General features: G+C 37.0%; 1 protein-coding gene across 1 annotated transcript in view; it reads left to right on the top strand.

Moving 5' to 3' along the window:
- Dpyd (dihydropyrimidine dehydrogenase) overlaps nt 1–16,209 on the top strand; it is an 801,706-nt gene that overhangs the window by 362,271 nt on the left and 423,226 nt on the right. The window lies entirely within an intron of this gene.

Raw genomic sequence — 16,209 nt, 5'->3', positions numbered from 1 at the left:
TTTTGACTTTTGATATTAATCTCTATGGGCACACTTTGTGTGTATGTCTGTATATGTGTGTATTGCTTGTGCATGTGCCTGTGTGAATGCACATGTCAATATATACATAAAAGCCAGAAAGGGACACTGGGAGTCCTGCTCTATTATTTTCTCACTTATTGCCTTGACATTGGTTTTCACAGGGAACAGGGAACTTGTCTGACATTCAGCAGTCCTCACTGATCTTCCTGTTTGTACTTGCTACCAGTGCTGGGGTTAGAGGTATATGGAATCTTTCGAAATATTTTACAACAATTGTGAGGATTTGAGCTCAAGAACCCATGCGTGCATAGCAAGTACTCTTCCCCAATGAGTCATCTTCCTAACCCATTAAAAGCGTTTTATATGTCATATATGTACATATATATTTTTACTTGGATATAACTTTTAATATTCAGACTGGGTAATAAACTCATTCAGCTCACTGAGAATGCTTTATGCATTTTTATTAGTGGCGTGCTATGAAGATGAAAGTCTATTGAAAAGTACTTGGAATAGCTTAAATAAACAATACTACGTATCAAATTTGCTGATACCCACTTAGATAATATCTATAATCTGATTCATAATGAACCTCTGTAATTTAGACAACTATTTGATCTGTCCATGTGGACCAGATGAATTCCTATCCATTTCCAAATTTGGTGTGTATAACTTAGAAGAAAACAAACTATTGAAAAACATCAGTTCCAAACATCTCTAGAAATTGATTAATGAAAGTACAGAGTTTCACAACCGAATACTGGTCAGAGCCTAGGTCGTCCTCTGGAGGAAGGGGAGGACGAATTGGAGGAGGCAGAGGGGTCAAGGAAAATACGAAAACATGGCCCAAATAATCAACTGACTGGAAATCAAGTGGGCTCACAGAGATCAGGGAGACTGTATGGGTATGACCTGTGTGCTCTGAATGTATGTTTTGGTTGTGTAGCTTGGTGTTCTTTGAGTTCCCTTAACAGTAGGAGCAAGGGTGGTCTCTGACTCTTTTTTTTTTCCTTCCTGACCCCTTTGCTACTACTGAATTGCTTCATCCAACCTTGGAATAAAATCTGTACTTGATTTTATTGTAGCTTTTTATGCCATTTTTGACTGTTGTACCTGGAAAGCCTACTCTCTTGTAAGGAGAGGTGGAAATAGGAATCTGGGGGAAAAGTGAGGTAGGGAGAGATGGGGGAAGGAAGGGAAAAAGGGAGGGGGGAGCTGAAACTGGGATGTAATATATGATTAAGTTTGTGAAAAGGAAGAAAAAAAATCTTATTAACACAATTTCCAATCCTTCTGTATTTGTATTTTATTGTTTATTTTATTTTTGATTGTAATATGTTTACATAATTTCCAGTTTTCCTTCCTTTCAACAAATTCTCTCTCTTTCAAATTTATTTCCTTTTCTCACTGTTACATACACAAATGTATGCACACATACATACACACATATATGCATGTAAACATATATACACATATATATCCATAAATACATAAATACAACCATGTTCAGTTTCTCTCCTAGTCAGAAATAGGTATAATTTAACAAACTCCTTTGATTTTTCTACCTTCTTTAAACAATGTACTTTTTCTTAAAGTTTTTCTTGTCTTTTTTCTTCTTTGCCATGACCATATAGTTTGAAGTTTTTTGTTTTTTTTTTAACAATTACTGCATTTCAGTCAGGATACTTTGTTAGGCCTGACATGTTTGTTTGCTCATTTCAGTACTCTGATTATAATGGTTTCCCTCACCTATGAGTCATCTATCTCTTTCCACCTCACCCTGGACATCTGCAAGCAGTAGACCTTAAAATGTTGAACCTAGTGCCCTGAAATTTAGGATTCAAAAATGGTTGCAAGCTTACCATGGGGCTTATTTTACATCACAGCCATAGTTTCCCCTCCCTCATCTCTTCCTAATCCCACTCAAATCTACTCACAATGCACCATTTCTTCCATCATGTCTTCAATGCCTGAGATTCTCTCCTTCATGCTTGTGATGCAGTTCTGGTTTGCTTGTTAGATTGTTCCATGTTCAGAATTCCCTCAGTTTGTGTTTTTTTTTTAATTGCTTCTATTGCCGTTTTCAGGTCTCTAACAGTTTTATTCATTACTTTCAGCTGTTTGGATTTTGTTCTGTTTGTTCGTTTTTTGATTGTTGTTTTTCTTTTATGACATTCTTTATTGGATTTACTGATTTCCTTCAATTTCTTTTTTTGCGTGCTTGTTTCCTGGATTTCTTTAGGGGATTTATTTAGTTCCTTTTAAAGTACTTTCATCTTCATACTGTTGGCTTTAAGGACCTTTTCTTGTGCTTCAGTTGTGCTGACTGTGTAGGGCTTTCTATAGTGGAATGATTTGGTGCTTGTGATGACATAGTGCCCTGGCTGTTATTTATTGTGTTCTCGCACTAGTGTTGAGGCATCTGAATTTGGAATAATTATAGAGCTAGGTACCAATTTCTGTGTTTGTCTTTGTTGGATGAGTGTTTGTTTGTTTCTGTACTTGGTTTCTGTTTCCTCTCTGATCTTCTGGCTGGAGTGGCCTGTTGTTGAGAGGAGGGTCTCCAACTGAATTGAAGGCTGGACTTCTGATGGTTTGTATGTCCTCTGTTTTGACAGGGGTTTGCTGACCATATTGAGGGCTGGATTTCTGGTGAAGTACATGTTCTCTGATCTCACCAGAGGTCCTCTGGGAGTCAACAATCTGGCCTGGCTTTTGGTGTTGCAGGAGGCTTCTGCCTTATTTTCAGGAAACTGACCTGGTCTCTGGGGTTCACTGTGTTGGACAGGCCTCTGATTGGGTTAGAGCCTTTTACCAAAGGTGCAGACTGGGAAATGTTGATGAGAATGATGAGGGACATTTGTGGTTTTGCTTTGCAAGTTTGGGTTGGGTGAGGAAGTGGTTTTACTTGTAGTTCGAGACTCTCTAACCTTCTGTTGGTTAGGAGGCTTCTGCCAGACAAGAAATGGAGGGACAGTTGGGGTTATGATGGGAGGATGTGTTGAGGGACAGTCTTACTTGGGTTTCAGGGCTCTGACCTGACATCTGGAGGGATAGAAAGATTCTACAGGGAGTCATAATTTCATCTTTTAACTCCTATGGATCAGACAAAATGTTACTTAAAAACTGAATAAGCATTTCACTTCACCTTCCATTTACCCATAAAAGAAACAAACTTTTAATATGATAACGAGAAATGTGATTCTTTTTTAAAAGTACATGTTTCTAAGAATGAAATATTTAAAAATGTAGTGTTTAGGAAGACTTTTGGATTTGACTTAAGGATTCAGCATATTAAACTAGGCATCAAATAACATTTTAAAATGGAGTTAAAATGGAAAATAGGCACAGATTTCTATTTAGAAGACTCAACACTTCTGCCTTTTGCCAAGGGGCGGGGGAGACACAAAGCATGAAGCAATGCAGTGACTTTTAGGAGTAGAGAGAATATGTGAGCTTCTCTTTCCACATGGTTATAATGTACTTCCAGCCTCTCTGATCTCTCTTGAGACTTCGCCTCCAAATCCAGTGGCCCAACTTGCAGCCACTCATGCTTCTGCAAGATGACATTGATTCTAATGTCCTAACAAACATCCTTTTAGTGTCTCTCTCTCTCTCTGCATTCAAGATGAATTTCAATCTCCCTGATATGTGATGCTGTTTATAAATTTTACACAGAAGACCAGATTTCTTTTGGGTCTGGGCCCTGGTCTCTGGATTTTACTTGTTCCTTTGTATCTAACAGTTTTGTCTAGGGGTCTATGACAACACATTTATGATTGGCACCCACATATTGGACATCCTGTATTCAAACTTCTGGTCATGCTTGTCTCTTTCTATGAAGAATATATTCATATATTGAATAGGAAAATATGCAGAATAGAATAATCATTCTCATAAAAATGAGTGAGATGGCTCAGCAGTTAAGAGAATGTACTAGATTTTGTGGAGGACCAAAATTCAGTCCCAGAACCCACATAAAGCACCTCATAACAACTTATAACTCCAGCTTCATAAGATCTGACATCCCTTGCCTCTGTGGGCACCTGCCCTCACATGCACATACTGGCACACACATACACATAATTAAAAATAAATATGAAGAAGAACTGAAGCTAATATGTATGTTATATGATGAAGTTATTATTATAAACAAGTAGTATATTATTATTGTATTTATTAAGAAAAATCTCTGAGGGGCTGGAGAGATAGCTCAAAAGTTAAGAGTGTTTTTGGTGTTCTTTCTGAGGCTAAGAGTTTGGTTCCAAGCACCCAATTAAGGCAGCTCCCAAATGTAGCCCTGGCTCTGGTGTTTGGCACTACCCACAAGAATACGTGTCTCTACTTCCTCTCTCTCTCTCTCTCTCTCTCTCTCTCTCTCTCTCTCTCTCTCTCTCTCTCACACACACACACACACACACACACACACACACACAATAATTCCTTAAAATCTTACTTTTTCTTTCACTTTATCTTGGGGAAAATTGTCACACTAGAGAATATAGTTTTAAGTGATTTCACACATATATTATCTCATGAATGAATGCATATAGTCACTGAAGTTGTGCATATGCAATTTCTTTGATATATATATTTTTAGATAAATGCTGTTATTTAAAGACATTCTTGTTGGGATTCCAATTATTCTCATAATTTTCCAAAGAGAGCTTCACTTAAGTTTCATTAGCTAATTTCCTCAGTTACCATTTATCGAGAGACAGCTGTGGGGCCCAATACTTGACACTGGGAAAAACGTCTTTAAAATGAGTAAAGGAGGGAAGGTAGATTATCATGGTTATATATTTGGATTCTGAATTGAAGAGAGGATTTCAAACTCAATTTTAATACTTAGAAACCAACCTTAGCAAGTTATGCCACCCCTCCTAGGCATGGTATTCTCAGGAGTAGATCAGTTATTAATAAATATGTAATGATAATTAATGGTCTTGCTATGCTATTGGATTATGAAAAAGATTAGGTTGATGAATTTCTGGAAAGCTCTTACTGCAGAGCCTGCTCTACAGACCACTGTTGTTTATGTTATTGCTGTGGGTTATTAGAGGGCATTGCCTTTGTGTCATTCAAATGATATCATAAAAATTATACGATATTAAATAAGCTTTTAGAACTCTAAAGCAGAAGTTTGAAGTTTAGAATCTTAGTAATTAGTCATTAAAAGATGCATTTACAAATAAATACACAAGGTTCCTTTAGCCATCCATGAGCATCTTCTGTCATTGAATCCATTCATTCATTCATTCATTTATTAAATAAATTATGTATTCTAAATTATAAAATGTTATAATTTATAAGTAGCCTGAATCAGAAGCTTATATATGTGGAATAAAATTAAAACTTGCAATGAAGATAACAAAGTCATGGCTGGAGAGATATTTCATTCAGGAGTGTTTGCTGATCTTTCAGAAGACCTGTATTCCGTTCCCAGCAGCGACACAGAGCGGTGTCCGCCTCCAACTCCAGGGCATCTGATCAGCTTTCCTGGCCTTCAAAAGCATCCACACCCATGTGATGATAAACACAGACATAGACACATCGACATAAACAGAAATAAATCTCCTTCAAAGATAAATTAGAGTCTAGTAAAGGAACCGGTTGTAGAAGTGAAAGTCTCATACAGTGCAATCATTAAACATGTAAAGATAAAGGGGTCGCATCGACAAGTGGGCATGAGCATCAAGCTGTGTAAGCAGCAGAGAATTCGGGAGCATCATGACACAAGAAGAAAAAGAGATCAAGGAAAAATTTCAAGTCCTAGGAACTGAAGAAACTTAAGGGGAAAAAGTGACTGGGTCAGGTTTAATAGGTTGCTCCCTTCCCAAGGAAGTCCCAAACAAGAGTGCCTACTGTCTCGAATGCAGAATAGTGTGCACCAGGTGAGGGCGAGCTGCTGCTATCTGTGCAGTCACAGGCCCGCCTTCCTAGGGCTGTCATGGGTCCTCTCCACTTGGCCTACCATCCTCACCACCGGTTTCTGGTTTCGCCAAGAAGCAAAGTAAGGACTAAGGCAGGCCTGGAACACATACACTATGTGCGGGAAGGACAAGGAATTATCTGTAATCATTGCAGTTCTACAGTAAGGTGAAAGCACCTCACTTCTACTTTTTAATTTCAGACATATAATGTGGTGGAAATTGTTCATATATAGAAGTGATGTGACAGATCTGGTGTAAATGTGGGAAAACATGGTATTTTGTCAATGTTTCCCTACCTTACAAGTCATTATTCCTTCTTTTGAAAATGTACTAAAGAAAATCTACCAGATGCTCCAGTCTGTTGAACTCACACTGCGAGAATTCTTTGTCCTTTTAAGCATTGAAATATTCCAAGATAATGCAATGTTTTATCAAAAGCGAGTGTACTGACTCTTCTTTAATTGCTGCACTGATAAGTGGCTCAGCAAAACCCCACCTTAATTGTTTCTAATGGGTTGATATCTGTGGAGCCCAGATACACTTGAACTTTCTTCTGCCAGTTGAATAAAAATTTTTGAATATTCTGAATAATGATAAGAATATTCAGAGAGAAAGTACAAAACTGAAAATTGAATGTAGATCCTTTAGGTTTGAATTTTATTTGTATGCCTTATTTTCATACTTAACCGACTTACTTATTTACTTTAATTGAAGTGTCTATGTGTGAATGTGATTTTTTAATTTGTGTGTGTGTATATAAAGAAAAGGTTCGTATTAAGGAAAAAACCTAAACTCATCAATTGATCAATCTTTTATTCTCTTAGAAAACTTATAATAGTGTTTGAATTCAACTCTTAACCTTCTGAAATAAGGAGAAATATATGATAGGGCATAAAGACAGTTTTATTATAGCCAGTACATTCTTTAAACTAGGTAAGCAGGTATCAAAGCTATTAGAATTATTCTAGAAGACAAGGATAGATGTCTTTGATCTTTCCTTGTCTGTTTTTTGTTATTGTTGTTTGTTTGTTTGCTTGTTTTTTACATCACTGACCAAGTTTCCTCTCACTGCTCTCCTTCCCATCCCTCCCCCTAGCTCGCCTCACTCCCATCTACTGTTCCTCTGTTGTCTCGTGAGAAAAGGGCAGGCCTCCCAGGAATATCAGTCATGGTATATCTAGTTGCAGTGAGACTAGGCACCTCCCCTCCTACTAAGACTGAATGAGGCAAGCCAGTATAAGGAATGAAGAGGGCTTCAGTCTGTCCCATGCAGGCTCCCTGGTTGTTGGTTCAGTCTGTGAGTCCCTATGAACCCAGGTTAGTTAATTCTGTGGGGTTTCTGGTGGAGTCCTTGATCCCTCTGGCTCCTACAATTCTTGCTCCCCCTATTCCACAGGATTCTCAAAGCTCTGTCTAATGTTTGGCTGTGTGTCTCTGCATCTCTTTCTATTAGTGGCTGGGTTAAGCCCCTCTGATCACAGTTGGGCTTTGATTATACGAGAATATCTTTAGGAATCATTTTGTTGACTTTTTTTCCAGCCGTGTTTGGTTCTAGTCTAGGCCTCTGGATTATCCTACCTCTGTGTCCTGGATCTCAGGGCCAAGCTCCTTCTTATGATACAGGTCCTCAACTAAACCAGTCATTGGTTGGTCACTGCCACAATTCCTGCACCTTCTTTACCCCAGCACATCTTGTAGACAGGATAAATAATAGTCTGAAGGCTTTGTGACTGGGCTGATATCCCAATCATTCTAGTGGAAGATTTGCATACCAATCCCAATTTATGCACCCAACCCCACTCCCCATTCACCTCCAAGAGAGGGTGAGGCCTCCTGTGGGGAGTCAACAAACTCTGTCATATCACTTGTGGCATGACCAAAGCTCTCCCCCTTGTATCTAGGCTGAACAAGGTATTCCTCCATAGGAAATGGGCTCCAAAAACTCAGTTCATGCACTAGGAATAAATACTGGTTAGGGATGTGTTGTGGCTTTGCTTGAGTATTCCTCTGGGAAAACGAGATGATGGTTGGAGGTCATATTCCAGGTTCAGATTAGTTCTTGTCTGAAATTTATCTTAAATAAAGTGATTGAGGAAAGACCATGCCTCAAAAATTCCAGGATAAGGAGAAGTACCTGCATATTAGAGACCTAAATCAAATTGCTAATAGTCAACAAAAATAAGACACTTTAAATACAGTTCATTAATAATATAAGTTGAATAAATCCAGAGCCTTCTTTTTAAAATACTAAGGTACAAAAAAGGTTTTCTTTTAATTAAAAATATATATTTTATGTGTATGAGTGTTTTGCCTGCACATGTCTCTGTGCATCACATGCATATCTGGTGCCCTTAGGGGCCAGAATAAGGTATCAGGCTCCCTGAGACGAGAATTACTGATCATTGTAAGCCAAGATACATGTGTTAGGAATCTAATGTCTTACAGAAGAGCAGCCAGTGATCTTAACTACTGTACCCTCTCTCTAGACAAAATTTTTCCCTTTATTTTTTTCTCCTTTTATTTATTTTTCTTTATATTTCATACAGGGAAAATACTTTGTAATAAATTATGTTTTCAGTTATTATGTTTCTAATCTAAAACTATTAATAATCTATTGTTTACAATTTGTGTTTTCTGATTGAGAAAATTAAAAAATCTGGCAGCATGTGTATTCCTAAATGATACTCATTTTTATTCTTCTTCAAATCTTACCTGTTTTTGCTATCTGCTGTAATTCCATGATAACTGCCAATGATAAGGTGACCAATATGATTTTGGTTATTTTATTTATGAGCTTGTACTATTCCTTCCACTTATTTAGTTATCATACTTCTGAAACTAATTTGTGTTGCAGAATTGACTTAGACCAGATGCAAAAGATGCATGTGTTACATACATAGAGTTTCTGGCTTGTTTCATGTTTGTTAACCACGGGTGCTTACTAACCATGTTTGTCTTCAACTGTAGATTTCAATATTGCTTTTCAGTCTAATAATGAAGATTATATATAGCTATACCAATGAAGACTGAAAATGTTCTTTAATGGTCATGACCATTCTGTTTGATTGTAGGTAGTATGTGATTTTTTTAAAAAAATATATGTTTAAAGCTCTCCAAGTCTATCTTAAATTTTGTATACTGATAATCCACTTTTCACTGCTTGAGGTGTGTGTGTGTGTGTGTGTGTGTGTGTGTGTGTATGTGTTTTCTTCATACGTGACCAAGGCACAAAAGAATCACTAACTGTTGAGGGAACAAGATATCTCGGGGGATTGGTAATGAGATACAGAGCCTTTAACCTCTTGGTCACCAGTTCAAATCTGCCCTAGGTCATGAGTGACAGAAAGTCATTACCAACTGAGGGTAGTTCAATAAGCTATGTGAAAAGAATATGTGATTTGGGTGCCTGGCAAAGGAAAATTAAGGTGATAGCTCTGCTGTTGAGGCAGGCCATGATAGTGACTGCTCTTTTACTGTAAAAGGAAAGAAGCCCAACCATTTCTGAGTATCACATCTTCTTCCTATGGCCTGAGCCTCAATTGTTTTTACTTTGGGTGATTTGTCGCATTGTTTAAATATTTTTCTGTCATTCTTGTTAAGGTGGTGCAGTCTAACAATATTAAATTGACGTTAAAAGTCTTATTCTAATCTTAGATGAAAGTTCAGTTAAAATTGAAATTTACATCCTTTATGTCTCCTGTTCCTTCAGTGTACTCCAACAAACTTTTCCCTTGATTGCTTATTAATTTTATTGACAAATGGTTGAGCATTTAGAGAAGCCTATTCAGTCTTGTCAATCTTCCATTGAGAAATACTTAACAAATATTAACCGGCAAATATAACGATATTTTGGTGTTCGAGAATTCACACTAGAACAGTGCATGGAAGAATATCACCAGGGCCTCCTGTTTGAATTAGACGCATTCATTGTAATAAGATATATTTCTATTTTGGCCATTTTAATATTAAATATTCTGGAAAGGTTTTATTTCTCTTTTTAACATCTTTAAAAGTTAAGTTATTCAAACTTCCTGATTGAAGTTGTCTTCAAAAGAAACTATATACATATGTTTGCAGTATTTGCAATATTTTAAGAGGTAGCACTTAAATATGATATTTATGATTTTCTCTCTGTGTCCAGCTCATTGTGTTTCACAAGGAATTCATACTCATGGGTTTTAAGAAATTTAAAACTATGGCAAAAATGTTTATAAGGAAAGATAGTTTTAAAAGGATAGTATTAACTGGGCCTTGTATTGAGGCTCTGAATGAGGATGAGCAGGTTCTAAAACCCTAATAGCCGCGGATTTTAAAATCAACTTTACAAGAACTTACCTGTGTCGAAGTCCTTCTCCTTGCCAGAACAGACTTCCCTCCTAGCTCTAAATGAAATAGACTTTCTCATCATTATCATTGCTTAAAAGGTAACTGTAACCCCACATCTTCAAAGGCATTCTTCTGCCCCCCACTTAAGCCACTGGTTTCTATGATATCTGAAGAACTCTGATTTGAGAATTAGAAATTTAAATCGCACAAGCTTACTATTAGAGTATTTCCGTTACCCTTTGCAGGTTTTGAGGCAGCTTATTCGACCTTACAGTCTCACCAGGAAGCTAATGGGAAAGCCTTGCAGCAATCTTCCCAGGAAAGTTTCCAAATGTCAAGTGTCATCTTTCCAGCTGTTAGATGAATGGGTAGCCAAGAGGCATTTATTTGGGTGTGCAGCCCCTGTGAAATCTGGGTGAGGGAGGAGAAAAGGCTATAATTTGGTGGTTAGTTTACCAGTACTGGGATAGTTGCAAATCTCCAAGCCAGGAAAGGAACTTTATGTTGCCATTCTATGATTGACAACTGACTGTGGTGCTTTCGTACTTAAGGAATAAGAATGCCATAAACAAAGGCATTATCAATATGCCATACTAATTTCTGAATCCTCTACTGCTTCAGATAAAAGCGGTTTTATCAACAGAGCTGCCTTCTTCTCTAAATCCTTCTTAACTGAGAAGAGGTGAGGGTTTTAAAATGACAGCAGTGTTAAAAAATCTTGAGACATCTTGAAAAAGTGCCCTTCTCCTTGAGATATATTGTAGATGCTTAAATCTCATGCTAAGAGAAGATTGATATAAATCACTGGACGCTGTCAGGTGAGAAAACAATGAATATCAATAAAAAGACAGTTTTAAATCATAATAGATCCTGTTGGAGATAGTAATAGCCTCCAAAAATATTGAACTATGTCGCAGATAAATGTTGTTTTTATACTATGCTTTCGACTTCATTGGGATTGGACTGTTATGGCTATGGATATGATTTAGCCTGCTAGCATTAGAACTTCAGTTTATAGATTTAATTAGTTTTAGAAATGCATGAGGTTTCATTTTTTAAGTTATCTTTTTTTAAGTAACTAGTAAAGTCAAATTTGTTCATAGTCCTTGAAAAACAAAGTTTTTTGCAGCTCCTTATACCCAAATATGCAACAAACTCTACAGCTCTGGGTATGTAATGAACTTTTATTTTTTTTGGTCCATTTGCCTTAAACTATAGTGTGTTCCTGGCTAATATTTTAAAATAATTATTTACATCAGTGCCTTGACATGTATTCTTCACTATTGAATACTTTCCTGTGTAATAATGTACAGCTTTTATGCGAAGAGAGGATTTTTAAAAATAATACCAATGTGTGGTAAAAGGAAACCAAAGAAAAATGAGGAGTAAGCCTGAGTTTAATGGAGCTATCAAGCAGAGCTATCTGGTTGGTTACAGGAAGAAAGTACCATGACTAATAAGTAATTTTAATGCCTTTTATTGGTTTTGTGTAGGGTTCCAAACTTTTATTAAATGGCAGCGTTTGGCCTAAGAAGTAATTTAAAATGGAATTGTCTCTATAAAAACAGACTATTTCCACTACAAGACTAGATAGCTACTTCAGGCTGAGATTAGAACTGGCAGAAAAAATAAAAAATCCGATCTGAAAAAATTCTGATCCTTGCTGAAAAAAAAATTGATCCTTGCCATGTAAGACCCCCACCGAGCCTCAGTGGGTTTGCAAGAAGAGAAGAAACATAGTTAGCCACTGCAGAGTCACTGGGTCCAAAGGGGCCATAAATGCTACAGATTCCAAAGTTATAATGACTGATTCCCTAGATAATATGGAACTAAACAAACACAGTGGAGCTGAGTGTGGGAACCCATTGCTTTGCTGGGGAAATTTTAAGGCCAAAGTAACCTACCTGGGAATTTGGAACACGGCTGTATTTTATTTCCTGTGTTATGCAATGGAGTAAAGTTTAGTCTAGACCTGTGAAGGAACAGGTCAAAAAGAAATAGATGGCATGACAGAACCCTAGAAGTCATGAGACCTGTTTCACTTCCTGACTTAACTGCTTGCTATTTTTCTTCGGACCTATAGAAACACTACATAGCTTTTTGTTTGTTTGATTTCATTTACAGCTATGAAACAGAGATGGAATTGCTGGCTCAAGCATCTAACTTTAAAATCACTGATACATTGCCATGAGTCTCCCTGTTTCCTCTAGAGAATGGAGATATCAAGTCCATGTGTTTCTGAAATACAAATGGGATACATTACAATTGAGTAATATGGATTATTGAATGATCACTTCATTTTCTATTAGTTTATTTACTTGGCAATTGCATTATATTTAAAGTTCTCTCTAATCACTAGCCACATTTTAGAAATTAAAAAAAAAACTTTTGAATTTGTTTGAGGAAAAATAGGCTACGGAAATAACTGGATCCAACCCCTTATGGAACGTGGTAGACCCTAGTAAATGATTGTACACCTATGCCTCTGTAGGTATCACAAATTGCATTTTATGGGGAATTATAAAGAAAGAAGAAAAAAAGAATGACATGAAGTTGGAAGGCAGTGACAGATGATCTGGGTAGAGTTAGGAAAGGAGAGAATTTGATCAAAAGGAATTGTATATAATTCTCAAAGAATTAATAAAGTTTTATATTTCAAAAGAATATTTGTTAGAAATGTGAGATGCAGATAGTAGAATAAATACAAGTATAAATTAAAACAAAACCCACTGTATTGACGTTGGACTAGGCAAACCAACCAAAGGAAAAGAGATCAAGAGAAGACACAAGAGTCAGAGACCTACTCATTTGATCATTCAAATTCCCATAAAAACATTAAACTGAAGACCAAAATATATACACAGAAGACCTGGTGCGAACCTGTTCAGGACCTGAGCTTGCTGATGCAATGAAATTTTAAAAAAATAACAAAAAACCAAACCAAGCCAAACAAACCAAAGGAATGCTAAATGAGGAGAGTATTGTGGTTAAACCCAGGCTATTCTAATTATTAGCCTAATGCTCATCTCAGTACCTCCTTGCCTCTTCCTTTCTTGCTGAGTTCTGTCTAAGCAAGTGGATAGCCTGGATCCAGGACATAGACACTGTCAGCAGAGAATTCTGTTCCTGGATTGAAGTATTGAGTGTGGTTTCTTCCAATAGCTAATTAAACCAGTTCTCTAAGAAGATATTCTATTTCATTCTAGACCACTTTGCGTAGATCATATTCAATATATCATTCCCACATTGGGTAGCTTACTTTCTATATACTATATTCAGCATATACTGAGAAGCTCCCCTCAGAGAGCTGAAAATTTTATTATTAACTAGATAATACATCTGGGGTGTTTAGTTCACTTCCAAAATGCTGCAGTCTCTATATGTTGGGCAATATCTCAGCAGAGCATAGTTTTCTTCCCATCTGTTGTAGGCACTGTGTGCTGGGGAATATCCCAGTGTGGTATAGTTTACATCCAATTTTTGTCTGCTGTTCTGTACAGAAGCCGAATTGGATTTGGTGATTAGTTAGGAAGGCTTGTCATAAACACCCTCTCACAAAATATGGTTGAAAATAAATACACTTGGCAGTTTCTTAGATCATAGTAACAAAGGATTGAGGAAACTGTATGTGTTATCCTAACACTAGGGTGATGTCTGTTACTGTCTGGTAATGATGCAAATGGTACTTGATGATGAGGTAGAATTAACACAGAAACTGAAGGGTAAAATCGAATGTGCCAATACTTCATATTTTCTCCTCATTTATCTGAACATGTATCCTCCCTATGTGTGTCTCTATTCCTGTGGCCTCTTAATGGTGTACTGACTTTCATTAGCTCCTCTCTGCTGTTTTGCCTCTTGCAGAGACCAATTCCAGAAATGCAAGGGTTAATAGTTTTTTGACCCCAAAGCAAGTATCAGCTGCTGTGTTGTTGACTTACAGTTCAGCGCTGTTTTATTTCAAGTCTCAATATTTAACATTACTCCCATCACCTTTCTTAAATGTCAGCTTCTTGTATTTTTCTTCATCACTCTTCCTTGATCATGCTGACTCCTTTGTGTGACATGGATTTGCTGTCAGGTGCCACCCTAGGCTGGTCCCCAAGTTTTTCTGACTCCAGTCATTGACATCTTGTCAGCAGTGTCACCTATTTTGCCCCTCGGCCTCTGAATATGGCAATTGTTACCTTCTTGATTGACATTTTTAAAAAACTGTCAACATGTTTTTATTATTTGGGGAAGAGCTCAAACTCAAAGCCTTTTCTTAAAGCTAATTCTCTGTTTCATTCTTTGAATGGGTTTTCTGACTTGAATGGGATACAGCCTATGAGAAATAGTCAACAGGCTATTATTTTAACATTGTATTGTAGTTACTAGAAAGGATCTAGCAGCCAATGTTTTGGTTGTAACTCAACTAATACATTTGAACCATAAAGAGACTATACTAAAAACTTTTATTTGTATTATCCCTATGCTCTTCCACATGTGGTGCTGGCTCAGGTGTTTCTCTATTGAAGAGGCGTTTTATAATACCATAAAGTAGAAACTTCCTCTGTCCCTAAAAATCCCTGTTCTAATTAAAATATTCTGTATTCTATTCATTTTAGGAAAAGTCATTTAAGTTTAACTTAACAAGAAGAATACATACATACATATATCTTTCTTAGTCATTCTCTTCTCATCCCTCACTATCATATTTAAAGTAAGCAGGGGGGGGATCTTAAGATCAAGGTCACCCTGGGATGCATAAGAAGTTGGGAGCCAGCCTATACTGGTAGCAAAGGTCTGTCGCAAAGCAAGTGAATGAAAAAAAAAGGAAAAGAAAATTGGAAAGTTCACAAAGGCGCGACACCAACAAGATGTGCTTTGAGTGGTTCCAGCAGGATAGGAGTAATGGAGCAGGAGATCCAAATACTAGTCTACGTACATCAATGAAGTTTGCCATTATCCACAGTTAGGAATGCCTTTGTGAAAATCATTTACATTGCATTCTCAGTGGAGCACAAAACTTGAGAAAACCCATGTTTAAAAAAATGAGAAAATTCATTACTACATACAGTTTCTTCTCTAAGTTGGATTGCAAGATAAACTCAAGCCACAAATATCTCCAGTTGGGAAAAGACAGTCCTCTTTCGCCTCACCTGATAAACAAATACGCAAAGATAAACTTTTAGGGGCAACAAGAAAAGAGCAAAAGATGTCATGAACTAGAATATAGAGCTCAGCAGTTTCTTGAATTGAACCCAGTGGCCTCACCCAATTGAAGCAGCCAAGGGGGAGGGGAGCCAAACAAACAACCAGCCTTGGTAACAGTGAATCCCAGTAAGAGGCTCATTCCTCCATACAATCAACCAACTAGAAATACTCAACTAAACCATCTAGGCAGAAGCTCTAACCATCTGGATGTGCTCCCCAGAAAACTTACTAACCTCAAGATTCAATATTGAGATTAACCTGCTTAGTAACCCTGGAAGCTGGCCATACATGCAAACTCTATGTGCTAGTCTAACCATAATTTGAATCTGGTTGATGGGTGGGACCTTTTCATCGGAAAACCAACTTATAAATCCTAAAAGACATTGCCTCATTCTCAAATATGCACATAAGCATGCCTGAATGATGAAGAATCAGCCAACATAGTGCTAGCAAATAAAGACATTGTATTTTTATAACTAATCCAAAACACATATCTAAAATATCTCAAAATTTTTATAATAAGGTTTCTAACAATCCTAACTAATGGATATGGAAGGACAAATGGCACCATGGAAAAAAAACAACAACAAAAATATTCAACATGGCAATTATGTCCAATAACAGTTTTAGAACTGAAGAATGCAATGACTGCACTGAAATATTGAATAAAGATATTCAAGAGTATGGCCAACCAAGGAGAAGAATTAATAATTTCAGAAGCAATCATTAGGAA

Source organism: Myodes glareolus, chromosome 17, assembly GCF_982192425.1.
Source record: "Myodes glareolus chromosome 17, mMyoGla1.1, whole genome shotgun sequence".
NCBI classification, from domain to species: Eukaryota; Metazoa; Chordata; class Mammalia; order Rodentia; family Cricetidae; genus Myodes; species Myodes glareolus.
This window is presented reverse-complemented; position numbering and strand designations above follow the sequence as displayed.